Source organism: Amblyomma americanum, chromosome 2 (assembly GCF_052857255.1).
Source record: "Amblyomma americanum isolate KBUSLIRL-KWMA chromosome 2, ASM5285725v1, whole genome shotgun sequence".
Classification (NCBI taxonomy): Eukaryota; Metazoa; Arthropoda; class Arachnida; order Ixodida; family Ixodidae; genus Amblyomma; species Amblyomma americanum.
Window position 1 is genome coordinate 10,581,091 of NC_135498.1, and position 21,606 is coordinate 10,602,696.

General features: G+C 47.4%; 1 protein-coding gene across 2 annotated transcripts in view; it reads left to right on the forward strand.

The window, feature by feature from the left end:
* Positions 1 to 21,606, forward strand: part of LOC144120551 (solute carrier family 35 member G1-like) — a 44,045-nt gene that overhangs the window by 13,931 nt on the left and 8,508 nt on the right. Inside the window, exon 1 of one of the 2 annotated variants that reach the window (XM_077653083.1) lies at positions 20,924 to 21,029. The exons of the other annotated variant lie outside the window; for it this stretch is intronic. The gene's annotated coding sequence lies outside the window, so the exon portion shown is untranslated. Of the gene's footprint in view, positions 1 to 20,923; positions 21,030 to 21,606 lie in introns of those variants that run through there. 2 annotated transcript variants of the gene reach the window in all.

Sequence of the window (21,606 nt, forward strand, 5' to 3'; positions counted from 1 at the left end):
GTTAATCTTGCATTCGTATTCATGTGCCCTGGTCCATTTCTTCTTGATTTCTTCTTGATTTCCACTACGATATGTCTTCAGCTCGCGCTTGTTCAATTAATACTGATTAACTGAAGATCCAAGGTTTGATAAGTTCTGATTCTGGCAAATAAAATTGCATGCGCAAAATATTTCGGTTACAACTTAGGCCTCGACCATCATCCGAAGCGCCTAAGAGCGCAGTTCTCGAAATGGCAATTTTACTGAAAATGTTTTATTCTTCTTTCCTTAGCAAAAATGCTCCGAGCTGCGCACACTACCCGGAAATGTGGCCTCCACTGAAGTCTAACCATATTCCCAGTGCGCCAGGCAACCCTGTAGTGCGTATCCCGTGGTGGTGGTGGTGTGGCACGTGGGAATACATCAGCCGATCGGATTTCGGGCGCCCCCGCTCCTTTTGTCTCGCGCCGTGTTCCACAACGGACTAAGGATACCGACCATGTAGCGGGGTCTTTGGACTCCCAAGCTCTCTTTTTGAGCATCAAAAAAGTTTTTCACCACCACCAGATGTGGGCAACCTCATGAGGTTTCGACCTCCTGAGGTCGACCTCAACCTCACGTCGTGAGGTCAGATCGGCGACGGCTCGAAATTTTGTGAGTGAGGGCAGCAAATCAGACCTCAACCTCACACGTGAGTTTGAGGTTGAGTGAGGTCGAAATTTTGAGGTCGAGACTTTTTGCAGTTGCCGCGGCTTACTCCGACGAGTGCCGCTTCCGAAGCGGAGTTGAAGCGCATCACCGCAGTGTTCATGCAATGACACTCGGTGTTCGGTTTCCCCTGTCTAAATAACAGGATGACACAGTTCCCTCTTAGCTTCCGGTGCTGCGCCGTAATGTCCGTCCAGTCCGAGCCTACAGGAAGACACACCCCTCCGGTCTTCCCGGAAGGAGTGCTGCTGTCTCAGCACGCCACTCTCCCTCCCCCTTGCCCCGCTGGCGTAGCACCCGGCTGCCTGCCGGTCGGCTCAAACTCCCTGTAGCGCGCAAAGCACGTGACTCACGTTGACTCGCAATAGCTTTGTTTGATGCTGCAAATAAATAAGTTCAGTCCAACAAGCACGCAATAAATTCGTCGCACCGCGGATGGCCCCAAGCAAGACTGCTTCGTGTTCATGCTCGTTGCCGGCGCTGATGTCATGGCTCTTGCCTTGCAGTCGAATAAAGGCGGTCCTGCTGTACATTACAAGCTGATTTAACAGAAATTGGAGTGGTCGGCACAGGCGAGAGAATGCGATTCAGGTGGTTCCTACCAAGGACACCTGCGGATTTGATTAAAAAAGCACGAAGCCAGAAAAACCTGTACAACACCGTCGAAGCTTTTGATCGGTGACTTCCCTTTTCGAATCTCACACCAATTCTGTATATTCCCGTTCCGTAATGCAAGCATATGCAAATATAATTTCACTTTTTTATCCTTCGGAATAACCTCTCTTTTGGTCTCCGGTTCCTTGTTCTTTCTCGGAAATTCGCTTATTATGCCGAAACACCGCAACACGAGGCGAACGCACCAGCATATATAGCGGTGTTGCAGCGGAGAAAAAATGCAAAACTATAATGAATATATGCTGATGTGGTAGCTGATTACTTTTCCTTTTTTTAATGAAGATGTGTGAATGGAACAGATTGCCTGCTTGCGCTGTGCTGCTTAGTCGCTGTTTCATACCTCCTAATATGACGTTTAATGGGGCACACTGTTGTTCGCTTCTCTTTTTAGTGTGCAATTTTTGTTTGTATGTTTCTAATCATTCTCTCTTTTTTTTCTCGTATGGGATCAGTTAGGTTGGCGACCTGCCTTGCAGATGACCACGCACTACGCGTTATCTTTCCTTTAACTATTTTGCAGAGACCCATCGTTCGCCTTAAATGGCTTCGCAGAATTCTCGCGCGGGGCTCGTGGGTAATAAACGTCGAGGATGCTGGCGTACCATTGATTAGTTCAGTTTTGAAGGAAAAAAAGCTATTGACTTAAAGCAGCTTCTCTCAGACTGGTTGACGAAATGGTACCCAGAATTCTGTTGAGGCGTATGAGTACTTGGGCGTTATTTTTAATCTTTTTCCCCTGGGTTGGGGGCTCTGAAAAAGATTTCGATGCGGGGAAGTTTGAGCAGAGAACCATGGTGCTCTTGACAGAGAGAGCGGTTCACGCTGCCCACTCTAGGCCAGTTGTTTTGGCCCGTGTGATTTAAATAGTTGGCACAGTGTTCGAAGACGTAACTTAGCCCTTTCTTTCAAAATGCCGCGGGTTCACCGAGTCATCGAAGAATTCCCAGAATTTCGAAACCGTTACCATCGCCACCTGGAGGGAACTGACGGAAACGGGGGGGGGGGGGTCTTGACCTCTCAGGAACACCAACATCGTCATCCTTGATTATTAGCTGCAGGTATTCCTATTCTCCTCCACAGTAAATGTCTTCGGTTGCTGGGTAATGTACAATATTTAATCAATATTCTGGCAACCTTTAATTCGATAGGGGTATATCAGAATTCCCCGGGCTCATAAGGATACACTGTTAACATCATCATCATCGCCGTCATCTCGAGACTCAAAGGCATGTCTCGTTGCATGATCTTTGCAGTATGCCATACATAAGAACTGGCGCGCTTACCTGCTGGACAATCCGAATGTCATTAATTTGGACCGGGTTGTGGGCACTCTTTGTAATGCGTCATGCGCGCATGTGTAGTAATGTTGGATCCATATGAATCTTGAAATTGGGGTGGAAGGGGGTAGATGGGGGCCTGGTATGACGAGAAATTGCATCGTTGTCACGTGAGTAGGTGTGATGTCATATTACAGCGTCGTCACGGGACTAGGTTTGTTGGCACATTACATTGCTGTCACGCGACCTGGTATGACGTCACATTCGCATAATGTCATCACTAATTATATTAATTAGTATTAGCGTCACATAAGTATATCAATTAGCACTAATTAATTATGTGGCGCCACTGTCGTCGTCGCGTGACTCGTCGGCTCGTGACGTCGCATGGCGCCGTTTCTTGCGGACACTTTTTTTTTCGGATATGACCTTGGAAGGGAGCCATCCAATGCTTTCTCATTAATAAAAGAAGCCGCTGGCTTCTACTCAGACATGAATACAACGTGCCTATGTTGGTGTACTACAGTCGCAGCTTGTTAAGTGCTTTCGAAGGCAACATACAGAGGACTGAAAAGAGCATCCTCGCTATGCCGGATAAAGCTAGAAAATCGAAATATACTGATAACCGTCTGCATAACCGTCGCATTGGAATGTACAACGATGACCAGTTTCTTCATATTCGGTAACTATTCTCAAGCCTTAAAAGAGTATCGTGAATACCTCCCCCTCGTCCCGATTTCTGGCACATGGTGTAGAAGGGTTGTGTTCGTCAGTCGCCGGTTCGTGCGTGAATGAGCGAGTATGCCAAATAGCGGTTGCCAAATATTGACACATATAAAGTACTTACCGACGTACTGGTGGTAACTTCGGAAGGGACACCCCTGCCCGCAGGGCATATACTCTCTGAGGGTTCATCCCAGATTATATGGTTCTCCTATTGCGTGCACATCAATAGGGCCTGAACACACCTTATTAAATAATACCATCATCATTTTGGCTTTCCTGTCTCTCAGGATTCTCAGAATTGTTTTTAACTGAAATACTTCTTAATCGCTTTTTGTTTTGTTTTTCGTTTGTTTTCTGAGGTCGAGCAGCCGACCTGAACCTCACAATTTGAGGTTGAGGTGAGGTTGAGTGAGGTCAGCAGTGGCCTCAGGAAAAGTGAGGTGAGGGCGTCTAAGGAGACCTCAACCTCAACTGATGAGGGTAAGGTTGAGTGAGGTCGGCAAATTCTTTTTGAGGTTGAGGTGAGGTCCAGATTTTTGAGGTCGAATGTCCACCTCTGACCACCACCACCGCACGTGCCTTAGTTCTGCACTGACACCTCCAGAAACGCGCCGTACTAACATACACAGATTAAGTGCTCATACATGGGGTGTACCACGCTCTCGCACTATGGTATATTCTAAACACACATAAAAGTGCTAAAGGCTGTAACGGAACACAGCAACATTTTGTTAAAATACGTTATTCTTTATCCGTGTATGTGCACAATAGTCTAATTTTTTGTTCATATATTCTTTATATCCAACAAGACCGATGTGTATTCCGTAAATAAATGGTTGTTTTTATTTCAGGTGTCTATTGTGCGTGTGATCGGTCATATATTTTCCTATAGCCTCGTATGCTACTGCATGTGAGGGTTTCCTGGAAACAGACAAGCTGCATGGGCAGCTTTCTGCCAGGAATCGTTCCAGCTCAATGTGGGCAATAAACTTATTGACTATTGACCGCCGGTGCGGCAGACGTGAAGGGCGCGTGGTGCACCTATGCATGCAGTGGGGGCCCATATATACGTGTATATATAGATGCCCGAGCGGGCAGGCTGGGCGCTGCATGAGTGCTTTCGGGAGATGGTTGGGCTTATGGAGGCCGTTGCCATCGCGACTGCACGATACTCATAACGGCGTAATCGACGGCCCGGCGACGCATATGACGACAGCCGGTGCCGCCTTCCGCCCTCACTTTTCTTTTCTTTTTTTGTTTTATTACTGCTCCATTCTGCGCAGGTTTGACGGGCCGATCGTTGCCGTCCGCTCTGGCGAAAGATTCGATCCGCTGGGCACGCCGCGGCCGCGTTTCCCGATCTTTTAGCGCCTGCGTCCGGGCATCCAGCACTGTGGCGGCCTCGAGAGGGATAATGGAGGCGCACTGAGATGCGTGTAGCTAACGGCGCCACTTTGGAGGTCCGCACTGCGGGGGTTGTCGGCCGTTACTCTTGCGCATGGGGGGACGACGTGATGCAACCCGATGCAGGTATGGCGATTCCTGGGAAAATTTCGTAGCCCCCCGTCTCGCCTTTTTTTTTTCTTGTTTCCTCTTCTGTGTTAGCTAAAAGGCTTTCCACGATCCCTCGATCGTTACGTGGGTTAGCTTGTGTGAAAGCGCTCCGCACGTACTGCTGTCAGCGGGAATCGCCTCCGTGTCAACGTACTAGTTTTTGAAGCACCGCTGTGTGGAGACATAAAGGCGTATTTGCAGCCGATTTAGCATTCATAGCGGCGAAACTTCACTAGAATAAGTGAAAAATTCACTTATTCACGTTCCTACGCGGCTGCTATCTCACTAAAGGAATTACGCCGACTAAATTATTATTATTATTTTCTTGTCTGTGTGTCAAACTTCGATACATAAAGAAGCGTTGTTTCGTGGAACCGAAAACCCTCACTCTTTTTTTTTTGAGTGAGGGAGAGAAGAAAGGAAAAGCGGAGAGGTTAATCTGGTGTCCAGTTGGCTACTCCACGCGTGGAGAGAGGTATAAAAGGAGTGAAGGAAGAAGGAAAAAGGAGAAGGAAAGTAGAAGTGTGCAACTTTCAAATGTCGCAGTAATGCAATCAATGGTGGCCTTCCTCACCGATGAAATGGATCTCAGATGTGCGGCAGGCTTACGCTTCGCTAAACATTTCAGCTTTGCTTTAGACTGCTTCGATGGTTTAGACGGCAATGCTGGACAAATGGTCGCAGTTCTGCCCCTCTTAATTTGAGAGCAACAACAACAGCTAAAGCGGAATCCTCCCGGATTCTGCCTTCTCCCCCGAGTGGAACGAGTGGCAGTAGAATCTGTTCGTGCCAAGGAAAACGTCAGGTTTGACACTCAGAAAGACAAAGACTGACTGAAGGAACTACGTGTATGCGCGGATGTCGGTTTGTAAGCTTTCCAGCTCTTCAGTGGCTGTGCCTCCCCTGGAGACTATGATGCAGTCATTGCCATTGAGAGTTTCTCGTGGGGGACGAAAATGCGTGCCGATTTTGCTGGAGCTCAGCTAAACTTTGTTGCAGCTATACATTTCCCAAATTAGATTACCAATCTCTTTTCACTTCTAGTTCGTCTCGTGATATTTGTGTTGACTTTTCTTAATGCATATTTTATCTATTTTCCTGCGTTATTTACTTTGCGTCCTCTCTGAATAAATGTACGTACACCTTGAGGTTTCCTAGTCGTACAACGTAATTTACGGTTGTCCAGAAGTTACTGCTCTGAATGAACGGGCCTTTTGTCCAGTTTGCGTAGCACCATTTAACTGCCTTACCCTAGTTTTTTTTACCTTGTTGCATAGAAACCGTCGCTTCAAACACTAAAAAATACGAATAAAATATGGGTCGCAAATAAAGGATAAGAGCGTGTTCCATTTATTTTTCCCCTTGTATAGAAAACGAACCAGGCCTGGAGTCTGTAGGAACAGCTTGAAAATGGACCCGGCACCTAGAAATTGTAGCAGTGCAGCGCAAATGGACGGCAACAGCAACATTTACAAATAGACCAGCAGGTCATTGGAACGCTGTGCACAAAGCAAGAAACATATTCAGCCCCTTTGCACATGAAAATATAAGCAATACAACTGATACGGCATAACACGAAATAAATAGCACTGTAATGCAAAAATCTCCCTTAGCGGCATAGATTTTCGCTGCAGAAACCCCAAGTAAATTTCGTAAACTGTCCTTAAATACTCCTTGCTCTACTCATAGCAAAGTAGGCACAGTGTAACATAGAGTATGTATGTATGTATGTATGTATGTATGTATGTATGTATGTATGTATGTATGTATGTATGTATGTATGTATGTATGTATGTATGTATGTATGTATGTATGTATGTGTGTGTGTGTGTGTGTGTGTGTGTGTGTGTGTGTGTGTGTGTGTGCGCGCGCGCGCGTGTGTGTGTATGTATGTATGTGTGTGTGTGTGTGTGTGTGTGTGTGTGTGTGTGTGTGTGTGTGTGTGTGTGTGTGTGTATGTATGTATGTATGTATGTATGTATGTATGTATGTATGTATGTATGTATGTATGTATGTATGTATGTATGTATGTATGTATGTATGTATGTATGTATGTATGTATGTATGTATGTATCCTCGTGCACGAAGTACGAGGATGCCCCGTCATTCCGTATATGTTGTGCCTGGACAACTGAAAGGCTTTTCATGTGGTTTTGCATGAGAGACTGTGAGTGAAACAAAATAGAAGCTATTTAATGAAAGGCAGATGATTTAGCGGGCGTTCAAAACAGTGTTAATATGCTAGTATGCATTGTGAAGAGGCTTTGGAACAGAAAGGAGGGAATAGAAGGGTTCGTAAAGTAGGAACGTAAAATAATTTGAAAAAGAATAAATATATGAGGTAAGCCGCCGCGGTGGCTCAGTGGTTATGGAGCTCGGCTGCTGACCCGAAAGACGCGGGTTCGATCCCGGCTGCGGCGGTCGAATTTCGATGTAGGCGAAATGCTAGAGGCCCGCGTACTGTGCGATGTGAGTGCACATTAAAGAACCCCAGGTGATCGAAATTGTCCGGAGGCCTTCTCTACGGCGTCTCTCATGGCGTGAGTCAATTTGGGACGTTAAACCCCCATAAACCAAACCAAACAAAAAATATGCGATCATTAAATTGGGGTGAATATACAACAGAGGAGAGTAGGGTAAAGTTTTAAAGCTTTTGAACAAGTGCCATGTCCTGCCGATGGCCAGACAAAAATTTCGGTGCACACATCAAATGCAAAAAGTCGAATGTCCTGGCAAATAAGCGAATAAAAGTTCAGGGCACGGCGCTGCTGCGCAGATAATTCTGGAGAACTTAAAGCGCAGTTCATCACTGCATTGTGACATGCGCATTGGTTTCCTTCGCTCGAGCATTGTCCCCACCATCTGCGCTTGTCAAGATCTCGCGAGAGAACAGCGACGGCGGCGCTGTGGATCTCGTGAGCTGTGACTGGCGAAGGCTGCAGCCCTAATTACGGCGCTCATCAACGCGTGCCCAGCTGTCTGTGAAGGATCGCTGCGCTCGTGTGCGCGCCGCTGGTCGCCGTAATGGGAGTCGGATTCCTTCGGCGAACTGTACTCTAGCTACGACACGTGTACGCCTCTTCTGTGCGCCTGGCTCCTCCGAGGGAGGATCGCTTCGCGTCGTGCGCCTTCGATCAGTTAAAATCGTCTCGCTCTTCCCCAGTGCCCTGTCCGAGTTTAAGCGGGATAACCTTTCGCTTAATGAGCCGTTGAACGTTGATTGGGTCGGAGGTAACTACGCGAATCGCTGTTCCTGCCTCTTACGGAAAAAAAAAAGAAATGAATAAACGGCGAAGGAACTTTATTTATGCTATGGTTTAAGTATTACCCTGAGAAATGAAAACGACGCGCTTTCTTAACTTTTACTTTTTTTTAAGTAATAGCTAATGAGCAATGCTCGCAAATACCGCGACCAACCGGCAGTCTGTTCAGTGAGGACAATTCCATGTGTTGAAATGTGGCTTTGATCGGCGGGAAAATTTTTAAATACAATTTTTTCAACAATAAACGTGTCCATTGCTGCTGGAAGAGCGTCAACGTACCAGGAAAGAGCCGCATAATCGATTCAAATATTGGATGGAGTTGTCCTCAGTGTTTATTAAGGCGAAAACTTTTCTTGACTCATGAGCGTGCGCGAGACCTGTCCGCAGGAATCGTGAACAAGTGCCCGCTCTACCTGTCAATCAAACGAAGTGACGAAAATTTAGAAAAATAAAAACAACGAATAAAAAATTAAAGAATAAGACATTCAAACAATAATAAAAAATGGAAATTAAAAAATATTAAATGATAAATAAGAATACACAATTAAGAACATAAAGATAAAAAGAAATAAAATTGAAAAATAAATGAAAAATATATAACAAAAACAAAGTAACAAAATGAAAAATGGAGCGAGAAACAGAGGACGGGGAAAGGCTTGCGCATTTCCGCTCCTAAGCAGACTTAAGTGCAATTTTTTTTTTTTAGTGCCGCAAGGGACGAGAAAATTCGCTAACCTCTAACTTTTGGCCCAGTCAGAGCCATGCATGGATGTCGGTACATGCGGGGCAGTTGTATAATCAGAAAAGGCTTTGTCTCGTACCGCATAATTAATGGAAACGGCGCTCGAATGACTCTTACGGAACGAACGCAGGCAATAAAACACGAACGCCTTTCGTGCGCACTCTTTGTTCGTTCCCTGCACCAGTTGAGTGCAGTTCCGCGTTCGCTCCCCGTGTGTTAAGCGCGGTTTCTATCAACTGCGCGATGCCGGCACCCCTCCTCATACAATTGCTCTAACGTTGATTTCGTTTCGCTTTGTTCAGGGGTCCGTGTCTCGAGTCATAGGAGTGCAATTTCCACTAAATAGTTCTGTTTGCACGTTGGCACGCGTCAGTGGCATCGAAGTTCATACGAGGACTAAACAGCCATCGATTTCTTTTAGTCGGGCTCAACAGACTGTCGCCCGCTGCGCTGTCTTGCTGACACTTGTCGAGATGCCGTAGACCGGTGGTGGCAGCCTTACGAATCAATCAATCAATCAATCAATCAATCAATCAATCAGCAAATTGGGCTGAGCGTTGACCGGCATGCTTACCATTTCCTCTCTTTGCTTTACCGGGCGCCCGGAAGTACGTACACTCTTGCCCAACTCAAGTCAATAATTTGAACATTATTTATGGTCATGTGAACGTAGGGCACCCAACTAAATCATTCCGGTCATGTTTTCGTGTTTCTAATCTTACGCTACCCTTGTAATAGTTTTTAAAAGATCACAGCTGGCGTGTTATGCTGCTGTTTGCTCTTCGTGCAACTGTGTCAGCGTGTTTCCTGCCGTATACAGCCGTTGCAGCTGCGTTTTCACTCATTTACATGCAGTGGAGGGAGTCGTTTCGGCCCGAGACACCACCCACACATTGCCAGCGTGGAAATAGATGTTGCAAAATGCTTGAAAAACCGGCAGCTTCTGACCGCGCCACGTGCAAAGGCGCAGGCGTGCCCAGACACTGACGTTCCCAGACTCCTGCCCCAATATAACTTCACCAGCCTATATGAGTACCCCACTAATGGGCGACCGACTGGCCGTTGTTTGCTGGGCCGCGCATGCGCTGTGGCAGCTTAGGAGCATGAGCTATATATAGCCTACTTCGTATCAACCCCACTTGTGGCTTTCGCATGCCACGCAATTTATATAGGCCTGACCGTAATTGCCTGCGCCGTATTCGCTTGGATATTTCTTGCACAAAATGCTTTCTTCACAAAATTAGTGCATCAAGCATCCCTCTGTGCCGGATATATGGTGTGCGCGAAGATCTCGGAACACTTGGGCTGCTGCTTCCAGATTTTCAGTGCTGACCGCAAGGCATTGCGAAGTACTTTAGAACTCCGTCAGGACGGCGCCCTTTGCCTGGAGCATATGCTTGGAGCCTGGCGTCATCGGTTTCGGCTGCGCGTCGAACAAAAGCCTTACCAGATTATCTTAGGGACACGGATTTGATAGACACCCTATGAAGATCCTGTGTGCTTGTGAGTGCGCCAGTATTGTGTATGCTTGATTTCATTTTTTCTTTCTTTTTTTTCTGGATATAAAGTTTTATGTCATATGCTCTAGGCAGCCATTATTTTCCAGTCAGAATGTTTCGCGTCAGCGTGTGACGAAGAGGGGTGAGGGGGAAGGGGGCGAATGTCCGACTTCCAGCACGCGTCCAACAATTCCCCGTCTCTCATTTTATGGTAAGTATTGAGGAGAAATTATGAATACATCTCTTGAATTCCGAGGGAAGGAAAGCGCAGCAGGGGACGGCAGAAAGTTAGGTGGGCGGATGAGATATTAAGAAGTTTGCAGGCACACGGTGGCCGCAGCTGGCACAGGACAGGGTTAATTGGAGAAAGACATGGGAGAGGCGTTTGCCCTGCAGTGGGTGTAGTCGGGCTGATGATGGTGATGATGATTATGATAATGAGGGTTTTAACGTAGCTAAATCGAGTAGACGAGCGAAAGCATGTGTTTAACCTGCCTGGCTGATGGTTTTGCTTTGCTGGGTCGTCAGCGCGTCTGGCGATGATGTTAGACTCAGGTTAAGCTCTTATCGAGGTTAAGCTGATCTGATCTGTTCGCGACGCAGATGGACGTCAATGAATACGACGATGTGCAATGCACAGCGCGAGAGTGTGTCGCAGTTTAACACACGAGGCGTGATCGGCGGCGGCGATAGCATGTAGTGCTCTCGCGCAGTGGCCAGCGAAGCTGATCTGTTCGCGCCGCCGTGGGTTCGAAACCTAGTCGCGACAATATTTATTTTATTCCTGCGTGAGCTGTTATTATGCTATATGTTTTGCCAAGGTCAGCTTCAAGCTCAAGCATCACACAGACTCGGTGAGCCGGTTATACCTCGTGAAGTAGTGCTTTCCCACTAACATATGTTCGCTGTCTCTGGACCTTCAAGCTGATTAGAGGCCTTCCAGATGGCCTTTCACACAAAAGCTGCACAAAACTGGACCAAATGCTAATTGTTGCTAAATGGTGACATAGCGATTTCATAAATGAGGATCCATAGCGCACAAAATTCAAGGGACACAACAGGAGCGCTCCTGCTGTGTCCCTTGAACTTTGTGCGCTATGGATCCTCATGTTGACTACCCACTAGCCCGAACCCTGACCCTTCTAAGTTATATTTCCCAAATGTTAACGACTCTAATAAAATTTTCGTATTAGCTGTTGAATGTGGTTACATTAGACAGCACAATGTGGAGCTATGACATCTTTCTTTTATTCTTTCACAATTTCTGTACTAAAGTGCTGACTGCTTTGTATGGAAGGCGGTGATACGTGTCATCTCAGCCTCTTTCACGTGTCATTGCTGTTGCCAAATTCATGAAAGTGACGTGGTTGTTTGTACTTCGCACTAACGAAAGCGCTTCGCAACAAAAGGCCTGGTCTTGCTGTAGTTGCGCCAGCGACCTTTTCAACGACCTGTAGTGGCTCTCCGCCGTGGTTATGTTTTAGAGGAGGGATGATCGATAGGTCGGGACCGGGCGCTTTGCGGTTTATTCAAATGGCTATGCGAACTTAAATATGCACGACAGAACTGAAAGAACAAAGAAGTAGTGCATAGAAACTATAGATCGAGCACGAGGAAAAAAAGTGACGTCAGAAGTTGATGACTGCGAGAAATAACGAAAAAATGTCTCAGTTCGTCGGCAGCCATTCACCAAGGGACGGTAATTTAGCTTCACGACATTGGCTTCTGCATTTACGAAATTCGCGAAAGCCACCTCGTAGGAAGGGTCATAATGACAAATTTATACGAAAGAAAAAGGGGGAAGTTGAGGGGGGGGGGGGGATGAATACCGACCTCGCGGTTGAGAGCCCTCGAAAGAGCGCCTGCGAAGCTCAGTGCGCAGCTCGATGAAATATCGATGCCTTCCAGGTTTCTGCGAATCCCTGGATGGATGACCTCGTTGTAATTCGACGCATGCACTCTCCTTCGGGTATTATAGTCGCTGGCTATAGTCGGGTACAACTCAGGTCTGCAGTGAAGATCCGCCCGCATTCAGGGCCGCCGAACGGAATTCCTCCGTGATAAAAAGTAGACCGTTGTTACATCTTTTCTTGTTACCTAAACAAGAGTCTAATCAAGAGAAGAAATTATAAGCTAAATAATTGTGATGTCTATAGCTTTTTTGACACAGTCAAAGATTAAAAGCTAATTTTGTTCACTATTGTGATTGTTCAGCGGAGTAATACACTACGCGTGGACCGTGTCCCGCTGTTACCAACGGCTGTTTTTTTTGCTTGTTTGTTTGTAAGTTGCACCCTATACTCCGTTTCATACTTAGCTGTCTACGCAGCCAAGGCTACGGTGCCTGTTTGCGATCCTCGTCCGCATCATAATATAGTGCGTCAAAAATAAAAAGTAGAAATGAATTGACAAGCAAAGTGAACAGTAGTTGATATTATAGTAGACCGATGGAAGTGTTTTATTTTGCAAATAGATTGATTTTTCTTTTATGTTTTCCAGAACCGAGTGACGCAGATTTTTCGTTTTCTCAGGCGCCGGCTGTATCAGGTTTTCGCAGCTGAGCCGGCAGGTCTGTTTGTGAAAATGGCGTCGCTGTCACCTGCTCGCTTGTTTTCTTCCCCCGCTTCGACTTCGAAAACATCTCCTGTTCGCCTCTTTTCCAAGGTGAAGTCTCCAAAGTTTTCTAAAGACTGCAAGGCGGTGATAGTTAATGTCTACGCAAGCATAAGGAAGCTCCACCCCGAGAAGACTGTGCGTGACGTTCTCGCAATTGTGGGCGAGATGACCGGAGTGAGCCCTCGGACAGTTGTGAGGTTTAAGAAAGAAGGTCTTTCTGGCGGAGTAAAATAATTGAAGCCACACTGAATTCTATCACCCCACAATTAATGATTCATTGTGTGCAGCATGCGAAAAAATCCGTGAACACCGAAAAACAGCGCCTCTCAGCACGTCCGTTGCCAACTCTCACTTCACTTTCGTTTCCCTGCGGAAAAAGTTAACAGCACGCTTCTTATTAAAGAAGTCATTTCATTTTGATAACAAAAAAGGCCACTTATATATGGCTCGCATTTAGACTTTCTATCTAGAGATTCGCCGAAAAAAGATAAAAAAAAGAACAAACCTACGCTGAGGATCGAACCTGGGCCCCCTCACAAAATGAACAAACATGCCCGCGCTTCGTACCACTCAGCCACGACGCGAGGCGGAGTGACACATTTTGTTAGTTTTTTTTTTTGACGGACTATTTCCGTACCTTTGGCTGTGTAGACAGCTATGTATGAAACGGAGTATAGTATAGAGCGCTCCTCTGGTGCACTCTAGGCAAGCTTTTTTTTTAAATTGAACACAGTCCTTTTCTTTTATTTATTTGAAGGCCTGTTATATGCACATATTGCTACTGCCTGTACAGTCGGGAACAAAAGTATCTGGACCGCGTGCCCCGTAAACGGAACCGATAGATCTGTTACTAGCCGCCGGCTGAGACCTCAGTTCTGGAGGTGAAATAACAGTATTTTGACTTTCACCTCCACAAGTGTGGTCTCCGGCCGGCAGCTAATAATAGATTTAGCTATGGGCTCGTTTACGGAAGCCTGCGGTCTAGAGACTTTTGTCCCCGACTGTATATTCATGGAAGCCGTGGAGGCTGTTTCCGTGCGATGACTTGAGCAGGCTGCAGCTCTTACTGCTGAGCCAAAATTCTCATTTGGCAAGCCAGAAGAGCGGATGAAAAGCGAGAAGGCTCGGCGACTCGGTAAACTAATTAAAAGGGCGGTCCGTGCGTTTGGGTGTGCAGGAGTTTGAGAAAAGCAGTTCAGAACAATTAGATCGGCAAGTTGGTTTTCTTTCGTAACGAGATAGTGCTGTAAAGCGCGACCAGACGAAACGCCAAAGAATAATCGGAGAAACAGACAACGTTTTGTTCAATGTTTTAGTGAGAGAACGCTACCAGCAGAGGGTGCTCATGTGAAAACCGCAATTTTGTTGTGTTACTGTGAGGCAAACATGTATCCAAGAACCCCCCCTGCGAGGAAACTTCTGGCGGCGTTCCTGCTGTGAGATTCCACTTAAATCACGTGTGACCTCTTGTGACCAGCAATCCACAAGCGAGTACCACTGAGTTGCCTTTTTTCTTAGGTAGAAATTGCATGTGTTCTCAACTAAGCGAACAATTCATTTTCCTGCTTGCACAAGATGCAACTTCCTGTAAGCACACGCGTCGCTCGTTTTTGAACTTCACGTAGCGACTATAGCGTCTTTATTTGGAGATAAAAAAATTGGCAGTGGCTTAGCTCGGTTGTGCCAGGATATATGTAGCGAAAGCTATGGCATAGCTTAATTAGCCTTGGTTAATCTTGATTGGAAGTCCAGGTTAGTCCGGTTGTCTGGCTAGTTGTGACGCGGTTGGTCACGTGACCAGCCACATGGTTGGTCACGTGGTGCGGTGCGAGCACGGCGAAACTGCGAGTTCGTGGCCAATGTAGCTTTCGCTACAAAAAATGCCTCGCACTGCAGGCTTCGCCGAAATTCTGGCAAGGCATGCTCAGATCCAGCACGCCGTCACCCGAGGCGGGTGACGTTGCCACGTACTGAGATGATGCTGGCTGCCTTGTTGCTACGGGTCAGGAAAGGAGGCGTCGCTCTGCCTTGATGCCATGTAGAAGCGCACTGTAAGGGAGCAGTCGTCAAAGACGCAAGCCAGCTTTAACGAAAATTGTTAGCATTTTGGAAGGCAAAAAAAAAAAACTGGAGTGGACACTTAAGCTCCGCCTGGAGGGTATGACCCGACAGCGTTAATGGCTTAATACCCATATATGCGGAACTGGCAATTCTCGACCTTACATTCGTAGACCCCTGGGAGTCCTTCTACCACGCCTGACGCAGTGGTGCAGCGATGTGCCACAGCCTTGCGATGGCAGGTGCTGCCACCTGTGGGTCCTGTACCCGTGTTGCTCTTCCCTAGCAACGTCTCGCGACCATTCATTAATTTAACTGCCACCTCACACGGTGGTCAGTTTGCTCACAATCCGGTGGGCAGGTTGTGATGACGCCACAAGGTCACGTGACCTAGGTGGCTCAGCTAGGTTACCGGAGCGGCTGGTTGCTCCGGCTGCGAGGCTTCAGACGGTCGACGCAGCCGACGACGGTCAGTTTTTGTTCGGCATGGGGGTTCTAATGCTTTCACGTTATAACGGCCTTCCGTTGTTATGGCAGCAGGATTGTTTGAAAAAAAAAGCTATTCAGGTGATCAGGTAGATTTTCAGGCTGATATATAGGCGGCCAGGAAGCCTCTGAAGAAGGTACAGCTTGAGTCCATGGCCGGTGCTGTCAAGAACAGTCATAATAGGTCTGTGCGCTCTGTGCGTGTGTGTATCCTCTTTCCTTTTGTATTCGTTTTATCGCGCAGATTGGAAGATCAATGATTCGCGCCAACTAGGCCGCCGGGAAACACTCGTAGGATGAGGATCAGTCGTTTTTTTTAAGAATTGAGAGTGGTAAGTCAAGGACCATTCAATCTATTTTAGAGGATTAGGGTCTACGTTTAGCCCACCGCTTTTAAAAAAGTAACTGATGTAACACTCCATTAAGTCTTTAACAAAGTCGAGGAAGATACAGTCGGTTTGCGAACCATCGTTTATGGATGACGCTATGATATCAGCAAAAGTCGAATGTTGAGGCACGCAAGGAAGCTTCTTCCGTAAACCGTGTTGACAAGAACTGAATAAGGAGTGTTTTCCAGAAGCGAAACTGTATTGGAACATATTATGTTCTCTAGAAGTTTACAAGGAATGCTTGCTACTGAATCTGACAATAGTTGGATACAACTCTAAAACGAACCGACAGATGCCCCTCAAAGGGCGCCCTCCAGCCAATGGCGTCGACCGATTTTGATGACACCGCGGTTTATCCTATTAAGCCGTGTTCATTCCCCATTCATGCGCCACCCCCTGCGGTTTCACGCTTTCATGTTCAAGGGTAGCGGTCAAAGGGGAGAATTGGTCAAGGGTTAGTACCGATCGACGCCATTGGCCGGAGGGCCTCCTTTAAGGGGCATTTGCCGCTTCGTTTTCGAGTTGTATCCGACTATAGTAATTAAGAGGAGAATGTAGACTGTCTGATTTGAAGAATGGACTACCTTCCAGTAGGCCGGCAGTGTGGACCCATCTGTGAACTGGAAGAAAAGATGCTGTAGAAATTATGTCTTGCTTTTGAGTTATGTTCATGGTTTCTCGTCTCCTGGCGCGTTCCTATATAGCTCAAGCGTCGCAAATCACACGGAACGTGATAGTACGGTAAACTAGCGCTTGCGACCCGGACATAAGGAACATCTCTGTCTCGGAAGAGCGTTTGACGCATGTGGACTGCGAAACATATGCTATATTCATGACGCACGCGGTCGCGTTGCTTCGCCTTGCATAAGCTATACACTAAAACGGTCTACTTTAACATATGCGGGCAGCATAATTTTATACTCGACTTCTGACTCACCGGCGCAAGTTCCGCTTTCCAGCGACATTGTTTTGTTTTTTAAATCTTCTCTGCGCCTTAAAATGCGTCGGAAGGCTTCCTGGTGTTCTGACGCCATTGCAACGCGTCTGAAAATAAAAAAAGTAAAAAGGGGGAAGTCGGAATTATAACGCCGATGAATCAAAAGTTAAGTACAAAGCGGCGCTGTCCGCTATGTTGGTGCTTGAAAATCCAGCGCATATGGGGATATATATTGCATAAATGAGAGTGCGCCGCTATGGAGCGGTAAATGGGAGCGCTTATGCGGACCACTGCAACGAAATACTTACGAAACACGCAAAGAGAGAAAAGAAGAGTGGGGGGTGGAATGGCAGTCACCGGGGATGGCGCCGGCTGGTGCTCTGCAAAATAAAGATAGGCACACATAGGTAGATGCCGCGTGCGCTGATATGGCGCATTCATAGCTCTTTTTACCTATCCTGGAAAATCTTTCTTCTGTCTTTTTTTTTCTGCCTTTCGCATCGGCAAAACACCTGGATCGTGGCATCAGGTGACCGTGTCACGTGATTCGGTACTGAAGAGAGATACGGTACTCTTGCTGCGTGGGTGTTCACTCTGTAAAATATACTTTTTTTTTTCCTGGCTGCTTGGTTTGTTGTCGCATGTGCGGAAGTAAGCCCATAGGGCTCACGTCTGCAGATACCGCGGGTGCGCGGCTTTCCACGTAATATGGCGTCAGAAGCAAATTAATTAAGAAGAAAAAGGGGAAATGAACAAGCTGGCGCAGTCGCCACCCGAAGAAGCGCATCGCGAATACCTGCCCCAGATATAGGAGAGTGAGAGAAGAGCTTGGGTTGAGGGAGTAATTACTCCTTAGCATCGGCCTGCGCGCCGCCATACTGATACAGAGAAGAGCTATGACGCTTTCTCAGAAACATCGCAGTTCAAAAATTCTTCCGAGTTCGGGGCTCGAACCGCAATGATCGCTTGTCCTGGGCAGCTGCTCTATCAACAAAGCTAACCAGGACGGCTAGAGTTAGCAGTGCCAGGCCGAATTGATCAACAACTCGAAGCAAGACTCGCGTTAGTCTATTGCATTTATTCCAATCCCCCAAGATGAAGTAGATTTCAACTGAAGGAGTAATTAGCCATTAGACTCCTTCTGAACGTAGCCATACACGGCTACAGAGGACACCCGGATTTGCTCAGCTTGCTCAGAAACGTAGCTACGCTCAAGCGGGTGCTAATGACTAATAACTCTCTTAATTGAAATCTGCTTCACTTTAGGGGACCTCCCAGAATACATTAGACGAAGAGAAAGGATGCAGAAACAATTAGAAGAAGAAATAAAACGCTAGGCGACAACATTCACTGACAAAGAAATTATTTGTTGGGGATGGTAAAAAGAAATGAAAAATAAAATGCCCCTGCCGGTGTCACTAGGTACAAACTGACAAACGCAAGAAAGAAATGGTAGGATTTTAACGTAGTTATTAAAGGACTCAGGACTGAGTGCAAGGTTGTGAACTATCAGTGTGTGCCCTGTGTACCCAGCAAGTAATGGGCAACGGACATGTGGGAAAGTGATCACCTTCCTTTGCTCCCTCCCCTTTCTATCTCTCCCTTCGTTCCCCTTCTCACGTGTAGAGGGTGCATACCGGGCGCTGCCTGGTTAACCTTTTTGCCTTTCCATTCGTCTTTCTCTCTCTCTCTCTCTAAACCGAGTACAATTGCGAAACCATGTGTTTAGTCTGGTTGGCTCATATTTTTGCTTTGCTGGGTCGTCGGCACGTCTGGCGACATTATTAGGCTCAGGTTCGACTCATATCAGACTCAGCTCCGATCGAGGTTAAGCTGATCTGATCTGCTAACGTCGTAGATGGGAGTCGATGAATACGGCAATGTGCAATAAACATCGCGAGAATGTGTTGCAGTTTAATGCGAGGTGCGATCGGCGGCAGCGGTAGCATATATTGCTCTCGTGCAGTGGCCAGCGCAGCTGATCTGTTCGCGCCGCCGCGGGTTCGAAACCCAGTCGCGACAATAGTTATTTTATTCCTGCACCCTCAAGGTCAGGAATGCCACGGTACTCTTATTTGGGTTTGACACCGTGAAGTGGTGCTTTCGCAATAAAACAAGGGACTCAAAACAAAACAAACGCACCAAAAACAAATAAAAAAATGCATCCACCGTGAAGCGTGGCGGCGCTACCCGCAGCACACAAAGCAACTACGCCATGGATCAAGGACGCAACGACACGGCCTCTGGATTTCAGCGGAAATTCACCGATAGAAAATGCAACGAAAATAATTCAGCATCCATTTCTTGTCTGGCCTGAGAAGCTTGCGGAACTGGGGAGGCGAGAAAGTGAAGACTTCAATTTCCTCGCATATGCAACGCTCGTATTTTCAGATTGGAAGGTGAAACCTGCGCCTGAGCCGACTTCCTCACTAACCCATTATTTCCAGTCTTCGTCACTGCACTCACGGCTGCGCGTGTCGTTGAAATTTTACGACGTGTCGAACGTGTGGCTTCTGCGGAAGAATTTTGGCGCGTTCATGCTCAGAAAATCTCGGCGAACGCTTCTCGCGCGGCAGTTGCCACATTCTGAGTGGCGCCGCGAATATAAAAAAAAATACCACATGAGTTTTGAGTGTAACGGAGTGATTTCCGAGAGAAGGCAAGCGTAGCGGCAGAAAGATAGGTGGGCGGATGAGATTAAGAAGTTTGCTGGGATACGGTGGACGAAGCTGGCAAAGGATAGGGTTAATTGGAGAGATGTGGGAGAGGCATTTGCCCTGCAGGGGGCGTAGTCAGGCAGATGGTGATTATACTGCACTGATTTCCTATGGCCACCAGAACTAGTCGGTGCGCGCGCAAGAAGCATTTTATATAAGTCAGAACATCGCTGGTTTCACTGAGGCGTGTGATGGACTTTAATGAATCATCAAACCGTTGTCTAGCCTGTACGAACGCAGATTCCCTTCTAATCTTCCAATTTAGGCTGCTACGAAATATGTCTATCAAAGAGGATTCATTGCGAGTTTCACATATATTTCGTTACAACCCACAATGAGTTTAAGCAGAGCGCTTGTCTCAACGTTACTGCAAGCCTAAAGGAACAGCATTTAGCGCTTACATCTGTAAGCATCATGACATAAAACTTCACACATGCGCACTGGAGCATGGTTCGATCAGCCTCAGTTTTTCACGAAAGTAGAGCGACCCCGTACACACTGCAGCTCTGATGAGTTTTTTAAAGATTTCGTGGCCTAATGGCAGCTATGCCAAGGGCGCCGTGGATAACATGTTTGGTCTGCTCAAAGTATGGTCTGAGAACCATTTTCTCAAGATGCTCAACGCATAGACACCAGGCACCGGGAAAAGGGAAAAGGTATATATCGTGTGGTAAGCCGGTGTGTATACCCGGTGTTACGGGGGATCGAACCCCGGCACCTCGCGCACACGAGGCGGATGCTCAAACCGTACGGGCGCCATTGAGGTCCGCACTGAATCGTTCCTGAATCCTGAGAATCTTACATAAAGAAAAATCGCTGCTAAAGGCGCGCCGAGAGCACGCGCACTTGAAATTGGACCTGCATGGTTGCGCACGTATACCTTTTCCAAAGCCCGATTGCAACGAATATCGAGCCGCAGCCGACCGCGCAGCTGGGTTGACGTCACGCTCGGCCAGGGGCGTTCGAAGAGTCCAACAAAGCGATATCGCCGTAAAAATGCTGGCTGCCCTCGGCCCGAGCTTGCATGCGGAGCTGTAGTCGGAGAGAAGAGGCACAGCAGCCTCGCGCTTTTTATCACGCTGAGGCCACGAGACCCATTTTCTTTGCGCGGTAGTACTCGGACTCGCCTGCGCCGAGCACATGTGGGGCTGACAGGACGGCCCGGTATAGTACACAAACAACGGGGTTGCTGCAACTGGATCCCGGCGCTTACCCCCCCCCCCCCCCCTTCCCGCATTTAGCCAGCGAAAAACAAAAAAAAAGCGTGAATGAAAAAGGGTGTTCAGATCATAAACTCTGCCAAGGCGCATACTCTCACTTGCGATCCTCTTCCCTGGGGGCGCGCACCGGGTCGGCTGCCGGCGCCGTTAGAGAACCGCATCCCCATCAGGACTCGAGCCGGCGTAAGTGGCTTTCGAGCTGTGCACTGTTGCGTCAAGAGACTCTCGTGCAACGAGGGACATTTTGGCGTGGCTGCTACTGTTTTGTGGACTACGCGCGGGTTACTCGCGTGGATCAGAGCAAGTTACGCGTACCTAAGACCCGAAACAACCAGCTTTCGAAGATAGTCGAGCCATGAGATTCCACAGTCCAAAGCCTCCTAGCCGAGAGGGAACGAGGGAAATGAAAATCAGAGACGTTAGGCGAGGTTAGGCTAGGCTGTATATGCTGCGTTGGCCTCGGTAGACTGGGTTAGGTTTAGTTAGTTTGGGTTGGATTGTAAGCTACGGTATCTGCTTCACTGGGCGGACGCCTACACTTCACCTTGAGGGAAAGGACCAAGGGCGCGAAAAGGGATAGGGGTGAGTGAGAAAGTGTAGCAAGTATGGTCTTGTGCCTGCGTGGTTGTGGCCGTGGTGTCGCACTTCGTCGCACGATGCAAAGGTCCCTGCGGTCGCAGGGAAGTCAGCAGAGGATTATGCGAGCTGGCTACACCACACGGGAGGAAACGGAATAAGCCGTTAAAATAGGCAGAGAAAT